Here is a 9,120-nt window from a genome sequence, read left to right on the forward strand (position 1 = left end):
TTTTTAGTACAAGTGATGGTTGAGTGCTTGGAGGTTTCAAACATCTGCCCACTTGGTTATAGGTGGAAAGGACTCAACCAACTGATTATTTCTTTTTATTTTATATTTTTTATACTTGTCAAAGAATATTTAATTTCAATATAAGAATGATCAAGTGTTGAGTGTGGTGAGAGTATTGTCCCATGTTGAAAAGTTAAGACCTAGCATGGGTTTATTAGGAGTTGAGCTATTTCCTTCATTGCCAATTGGTTTTGGAGTGTAACCTCAATTTCTTTCATGAAATTAGAGTCAAGTTAGAAAAGGATTTGTGAATTTTCATTTAATGAGTGTTATATGGGGATACCACTTGCCTATTTTATGGATATCAATCTTTTTATCAATAGCGAATTCAATATTGGGATCTCTTCCAATATTGGAAAGGGTGCTATATTAAGCGAACCCTAAAATTAACTCAGCACACCTTACTACCAAACTATTTATTGAATTACTAATTTAACCTAATAGAAAATGAACAAAAAAATAATATTGAATTGTGAAATAAATGTAATTTTAATACATACACCTTACTTAGAGCATCCACAATCATGCTCCTTATGTTTTAGTTAAAATGTAGCTAAAAACACTAGAAAGCTATTTTAGGAGCTCCTTATAAAATTTCAACTCCAACCATACTCTCTAGGTTAGGGAATCATAAATGATTTATTTATTTATTTAGTTTGGAATAAAGGCTCCCTCTTTATATAAAATAATAATAATAAATAGTTGGCATGAAATAAATACTTAAAATAACATTAAAGTAAAGCAGCATTTAATTATAGGGAGCCACAAGGAGTCTTTTCTCTCTCCTCAGATTCAAGAGCTCCTAGACTTCTCCTTATTTTAGGAGTTGGATAGGGAGCAAGGTTGAAGGTGGGTTTTCTCACTTCCTCCTTAAATTTTATCTAAGGAAGTGGTTTAGGGAGTCCATTGTGGATGCTCTTACTAATCATTTTTCTGCTTTTCTACTTCTGATTTCATAGGAACTGAGCAACATACTAGAGTGTCCCATCTCTTCTTGGCAACAATTATATTCCTCTGTAAGAGGGTCTAAGTTCTAGCAAAGATAGATGTGAAATGCTTGAAAAGTGTTCTCTTTGACATGGTATTTTGATTGTTCTTTATTTCTGAAAATTAGAGCACCAAATGATATGGGTGTTGAGAGAAGGAAATCCTAGAGCTTCCATTACCAAAGAGCTTTATGATATTGATATTAGAAATACACCCTTAAAGCCAACTAATTATGTAATAGTTAGAGTTAAGGGTATCTTTGATAAAAGACATATTATGTTATCAATGGGCAAAAAATGTTGTTTTATACATTAAATCATCCTACATTATCTTTCAATATGTAGAACAACCATAGTCCAAGGAATACACAAGTGGATATGACAGCTATGTAATGAGATTACATACATGGAGACTTCTCATCATCTCTAAATCCTGAATATGTTCCTGGACATAGGAATATTGATTGGGCATCAATATTCCGCAAAGACCAGTACACACAATAACGTCTCTATATGTAGGGAATGGCAAGGTCTCAAGTCATTAAGTATGGAGACACATCGATATATGTGTAGATGCTTGTAGAAGAACAACTACACTGAACGCGATCCATCACATGAGTTATAGCATGGAAGTCTTTACTCACATGTCAAGCTGGAACTCATAAATTGCAATGGTGCAAACTAATCCTTAGACCTGAGGCATCATAGATGTTTTGTGGCTATGTTGTTAATCTTTGAGGGCACTATACGGTCATGTTGAATTAGGCATAGCTTAAAGGTGCTCAACAAGATTCTTAATAGAGTCATGGAAGCAAATGAATGTACAACAAGGAATATCTACTCTCAGTAAAGGAGAGAGAATACTTCAAGATATGATTAGTCAAATCTCTACGCAGAGTAGTAGATAAGACTTGAAAGAAGAAGTCTTCAAATCTTACAAGGATAATCATATAAAAGGAATGATTCACATTAGGATATTGACAATCGGATTCCGTGATCTAATAATGTGAATAAAGAGTATTGACATAAGAGAAGGATTCAATTGCACGGTCATTCCAATTTGAATAGGTTCTTTCACAACGTCTCATTTAGCTATGGATAAACGTGACTTGCTACTAGGCGACAACCATGGTTTGTGGATATCCTAAAAGGTTTCAATTAACCTTTATTAATAGGAAGAATTAAATTGTGGAATTTAATTCGTATATCATCTCTGAGGAGTTGAGTCAACTCACTACCTTGCTAAAGGGAACCATGGATCTGCACACCCAAAGAATGTGATTAGAGGTACAAATGAGGAGAAATGAAATGAGGAGACACAAGTCAATGGTTGATAATCAAATGTCAAAGTCAACGGTCAAAAGTCAACATGTTGACCAAAGTCAAATAGTTCGACGGGTCAATTAAGTAAGACTATAATTATAATTTAATAGTTAAATTATAATTAAAAGATTAATTATGGAATTAATATTGACATATAGAAATATTGGATTGGGCTTTTAAATATGATTTAAAAGGAAATGGACAAAATAGCCCAAAAGGCTATTGGGGCCAAGGGATAAGTGGCATAAGATGACATGACCCATGGACCAAATGGAGCCCCAAATACCCACCCAATTGCCTTTTGTGTTGTCCTATATAAGCTAAGTGTTGGAGAAAACCTAGCTAGGTTTTTGGTTTCCTACTTTGGTTGATGAGTGATCATCTTTGTATCTCATCTTCCATAAACCAAAAATTGGTCCAATCAAGAAGTAGACTAGCATCCATACTTCTTGATTGCCTTCTCTTCATCTCTAGGAGCATTTGGTGTGGTGAGGTAGAGGACTCCAATCTTGGAGCCTTAAGGTGAAGGAGTCAAAATCAAGAGAAACAAAAGGCCTTTCCAACAAAGGTGTTCATTCTTGAGAAATCAAGAAAAGGTCATCACGGGTAAAAGATCTATTCCATTTTTCCTTTTTCTATTTGTGTTCAAAGAGACTAGGCTAAGATACTTGGTTTAAATGAAAAAAGTTTAGCTCAACTAGTATAAACAAAATGAATCTGCCATTTAGAATGTTTTTGTTGTATAGGTTGTGGCTAAAGTTCATTTCCTAAGCAGTAGATGCATGTTTCCTTCAAATGGTATCAAGAGCCAAGGTCTAGTCTCTTTGATTATTTTGATTTTTGGTTTTAATATGGGCTTGTTTTCAAACTTATATGATATATGTGTTAGATTTTCTTTTTCATGTCACTTATTCATAGGATATGGGATATAGGATGAATGAGTAGAAGTATGAAAATAAAATTCAAGAGATGACACCAATGGGGGTGGCGGCAAGGAGAGGCTTTTTGGGTCTTGTGTGTGTCCATGTGTGAAATGTTTATATGGTTGTGTTAGTCTTGAAATCCTAAGCATGGATATGATTTTTGCATGAATTAGGATTTTTGTGTGATTTATGAAGAGTCATAAAGATTTGAAAAAGGTTCTCGAAATGTTCTTGGTGTTCATGATATGTTCATAGGAGTTCTTGTCAAGCATTCTTTTTTATCTTATTTGACACTTGACATTTGTATGTTGAATGTTAGTCAAAAACATTTTATGACATCCTATGACATTTTCATATAGTATATAGTTTTTGTGCCCTAAAGTTTTAAAAAGAAACCAATGAAAATGAAGATGTTTTTTGGGTACAAAAGATGGTACCACCTTGTAGTTCCAAAATCACACAGTCTATATCTAATGAGATTAAATAATCAAAGAGATGATTATGGACTTATGAACACAAATACATGACACAATGTGATTGGCCGATTATTCATTAGATGAATGGAATATGTTTAATTTATTGGTTTATAAATTAAATAAGGGCTTGCATGTAAGATCCCACATCAACCAACGGAGAAGGGGTGATGTGCCTTATATGTGCACACCCGCATCCATCTAGCACGAGGCCTTTTGGGAGCTTACTGGCTTCGGGGTCGTAGGAACTCCGAAGTTAAGCGAGTTTGGGGCTAGAGCAATCCCAGGATGGGTGACCCACTGGGAAGTTGCTCGTGAGTTCCCAAAAACAAAACCGTGAGAGTCAGAGAGGGGGGGCCCAAAGCGGACAATATCGTGCTACGGCGGAGTTGATCCCGGGATGTGACAATTTGGTATCAGAGCCACTCTGCCGTGTGGTGCGAGTGTGCCGACGTGGACGTCGGGCCCTTGAGGGGGGTGGATTGTAAGATCCCACATCAACTAACGGAGAGGGGGTGATGTGCCTTATATGTGCACACCCGCATCCATCTAGCACGAGGCCTTTTGAGAGCTCACTGGCTTCGGAGTCGTAGGAACTCCGAAGTTAAGCGAGTTGGGGGCTAGAGCAATCCCAGGATGGGTGACCCACTGGGAAGTTGCTTGTGAGTTCCCAGAAACAAAACCGTGAGGGCAGAAGGGGGGCTCAAAGCGGACAATATCGTGCTACGGCGGAGTTGATCCCGGGATGTGACATTGCATGCCTCTCCTCTCTTTTAATCTCAAATGTAATTCCCTTAAAGTTCATTGGGCTTTAAGTTCTCTATCTCAAGTTCTCTACTCTCAAATAGTTATAGGGTCGAAGGAAGATCAAGAGAAGGAATAATCAAGTCAAGATTACTTGTATTATTCATAGGTCCAACGCCCAATAACAACCATGAATGTTTTAAGTAGTTAAGACACGTAATAAAATCTGCTACCTTCCAAAGGCCCTATGCCCACCTGTGAATCCTGTCTTGAAGGAAAAATGTCAAACTTGCCTTTTTTAGGAAAAGGGGAAAAAGTTACTGAGCTTCTTGAATTAATCCACACTGATGTATGTGAGCCACTGTCCACTACATCAAGGGATGATTTTTCTTACTTCATTACGTTTACTGATGATTACTCTCGGTTGGGCTATGTATACCTAATAAAGTACAAGTCCAAGGCCTTTGAAAAGTTCAAAGAATTCAAGAACGAGTTGAAAGGCAAACAGGAAAGAGTATCATAATTCTAAGATCAGATTGAGGAGGAAAATACTTGAGTACTGAGTTTCTTGAATATCTCAAGAAACATGGCTCCGAAAGGAGAAAGCGAGCATTGATGGACATGGTCCGATCAATGATGAGTTATATTGACTTGCCAATATCATTTTGGAGATATGCACTACAAACTGCAGCATAGTTGCTAAACAAAGTACCTTCCAAATCCGTGCCCAGAACACCATATGAAATGTGGTTTGGGACGAAGCCAAGTCTTAATCATCTTAAGATATGGGGTTGTTCGGCTTATATCAAGAAGCATGATATTGACAAGCTAGACACTAGATCAGAAATGTGTAGATTCATTGAATATCCAAATGAAACTTTAGGATACTACTTCTACCATCTAAACGAACAAAAAGAGTTTGTTGCAAGATCCGCAAGATTTCTTGAGATTGATTTTGCATTGGATGGCACCTATATGCAAAAGGTTGAGCTCAAGCAAGAGTTTGGAGAGCCTCATTAACCTGAAGTAGAGTCTGATCCAGTTGATGATTTGATCCCTTTACCCACACTTACCAACCTCCACGTAGGTCTAAAAGGATCAGTAACGCACCTAATAGATATTTGGGCTTACACCATGTTCTTCTCATAGGAGATGACATGGAGGATCCTGAAACCTACATGAAGGCAATGTTGGACATTGACTCAAAGAAATGGCAGGAATCCATGAAGTCTAAGATGGATTCTATGTATGCCAACCAAGTCTGGACTCTGGTTGACTCTCTCGAAGGTATTGTACCAATAGGAAACAAATGGGTCTTCAAGAGGAAGAAGGGCTCAGATGGCAAGGTGGAGACCTATAAAGCTAGATTAGTAACTAAAGGCTACAGACAAAGAGAGGGAATTAACTATGAAGAAACTTTCTCTCATATAACAATGATAAAATCCATCCTCAAATTTCTCGCCGTACAACATATTGCAACTATGAGATACGACAGATGGATGTGAAAACGTCTTTTCTGAATGGCCACCTTTAGGAAGAAATCTACATGGATCAACCCGAAGGATTCATATCTAAAAATGAAGAGAAGAAAGTATGCAAACTTCAAAAGGTCAATCTATGGACTGAAGCAGGCTTCAAGGAGTTGGAACATTCATTTTGATAAAGCCGTTAAAGGTTATGGTTTTAGCCAAAATGAAGATGAACCTCGTGTATACAAGAAAAACAATGGGAGCTCAGTCGTATTACTCGTACTATATGTAGACGACATATTAATGTTTGGAAATGACATAGGCATGTTGACCTTTGTGAAACTATGGTTATCAAAGACCTTCTCAATGAAGGATCTGGGAAATGCATCTTACATACTGGGTATCAAGATCTATAGGGATAGATCGAGAAAACTAATTGGATTATCTCAATCCCTGTATGTGGACAAGGTGCTCGGAAGATTCCAAATGGAACATTCCAAGAAGGGTTTTCTGCCAGTTAGACATGGTATTTACCAGTCTAAGAGCATGAGCCCTAAAGCCCTAAAAGCAATGATACAGATGAGTAGGATCCCATATGCCTCCGCAATTGGGAGTCTAATGTATGTCATGCTGTGACGAGGCTTGATATCAGCTATGCTGTAAGCATCTTAAGCAGATATCAATCAAACCTAGGATCAGAAAACATGAGTGTTGTAAAGACTATGTTAAAGTACCTCAGAAGGACCAATGATGTGTTCCTAGTTTATAGAGGAAACCCTGAATTACTGGTGGAAGGATATACAGACTCAGATTTCGAATATGATGTTGATGGTCGGAAATCCACTTCTGGATATGTGTTCACATTGAATGGAGGGGCAATTGGTTAGAGACGTTGCAAACAGAGCACCACTGCAAACTCCACAATTGAAGAAAGTACATAGCTGCTTCAGAAGAAGCAAAGGAAGCGATCTAGATAAGGAAGTTCATTACTGAACTTGGAGTGCTCCCAAGTATTGAGTCACCAGTCATTTTATATTGTGACAACAATGAGGCTATAGCACAAGCCAAGGAACCAAGGTCACATCAAAGATCCAAGCACATTCAGAGGTGCTATCACTTAATCAGGGAATCTGTTGCTGATGGAGATATTAGTGTGCTCAAGGTGGCCTCAGCAGACAACATAGCAGATCCACTCACAAAGCCTATGAGTCAGCTTTAGCTGGACCGACACATGGAGAAGATGCGTATTAGATACATGTCAGATTGGCTTTAAAGTGCAAGTGGGAGATTGTTAGAAATATGTACTTCAAGCCAACTAATTATGTAATAGTTAGAGTTAAGGACATCTTTGATAAAAGACATATTATGTTATCAATGGGCAAGAAAGGTTGTTTTATACATTAAATCATCCTACATTATCTTTCAATATGTAGAACAACCATAGTCCAAGGAATACACAAGTGGATATTAGAGCTATGTAATGAGATTGCATACATGGACACTTCTCATCATCCCTAAATCCTGAATATGTTCATAGTCATAGGAATATTTATTGGGTGTCAGCACAGACCAGTACACATAGTATCGTCTCTATATGTAAGGAATGGTAAGGTCTGAAGTTATTAAGTGTGGAGACACATCGATATGTGTGTAGGTGCTTGTAGAAGAACAAGTACAATGAACGCGATCCAACACATGAGTTACAGCATGGCAGTCTTTACTTGCATGTCAAGCTGGAACTCATAAATTGCAATGGTGCAAACTAATCCCTAGGCCTGAGGCATCATAGATGTTTTGTGGCTATGTTGTTAATCTTTGAGGGCACTGTATAGTCATGCTGAATTAGGCATAGCTTAAAGGTGCTCATTAGGATTCGCAATAGAGTCATGGAACCAAATGAATGTACAACAAGGAATCTAATGGAGAGAGAATACTCCAATATATGATTGGTCAAATCTCTCCGCAGAGTAGTGGATAAGACTTGAAAGAAGAAGTCTTCAAATCTTACTAGGATAATCATATAAAAGGAATCATTCACATTAGGATATTGACAATCGGATTCCGTGATCTAATAATGTGAATAAGGAGTATTAACATAAGAGAAGGATTCAATTGCACGGTCATTCCAATTTGAATAGGTTCTTTCACAATGTCTCATTTAGATCGGATAACCGTGACTTGCTGCTATGAGACCAACCATAGTTTGTGGATGTCCTAAAAGGTTTTAATTAACCGTTATTAATAGGAATAATTAAATTGTGAAATTTAATTTGTATATCATTTATGAGGAGTTGAGTTAACCCACTACCTTACTAAAGAGAACCTACGGATCTGCACACCCAAAAAATGTGATTGGAGGTACAAATGAGGAGAAATGAACTAAGAAGACACAAGTCAATGGTTGATAATCAAATGTCAAAGTCAACTGTCAAAAGTCAACATGTTGACTGGAGCAATTGACCAAAGTCAAATAGTTCGACGCGGTCAATTAAGTAAGACTATAATTATAATTTACTAGTTAAATTATATTTAAAAGATTAATTATGGAATTAATATTGACATATAGAAATATTAGATTGGGCTTTTAAATATGATTTAAAAGGAAATGGACAAAATAGCCCAAAAGGCTATTGGGTCTAAGAGATAAGTGGCATAAGATGACATGACCTATGGACCAAATGGAGCCCCAAATACCTACCCAATTGCCTTTTGTGTTGTCATATATAAGCTAACTGTTGGAGAAAACCTAGCTAAGTTTTTCGGTTTCTTACGTCGGTTGATGAGTGATCATCTTTGTATCTCATCTTCCATAAACCAAAAATTGGTCCAATCAATAAGTAGACTAGCATTCATACTTCTTGATTGCCTTCTCTTCATTTCTAGGAGCATTTGGTATGGTGAGGTAGAGGACTCCAATCTTGGAGCCTTAAGATGAATGAGTCAAAATCAAGAGAAACAAAAGGTCTTTCCAATAAAGGTATTCATTATTGAGAAATCAAGAAAAGGACATGAGGGGTAAAAGATCTATTCCCTTTTTCCTTTTTCTATTTGTGTTCAAAGAGACTAGGCTAAGATATTTGGTTTAAAATGAAAAAAGATTTAGCTTAACTAGTATAAACAAAATGAGTTTATAATGGAGAAC

This window comes from Prunus dulcis, chromosome 4, assembly GCF_902201215.1.
Source record: "Prunus dulcis chromosome 4, ALMONDv2, whole genome shotgun sequence".
Taxonomy (NCBI): Eukaryota; Viridiplantae; Streptophyta; class Magnoliopsida; order Rosales; family Rosaceae; genus Prunus; species Prunus dulcis.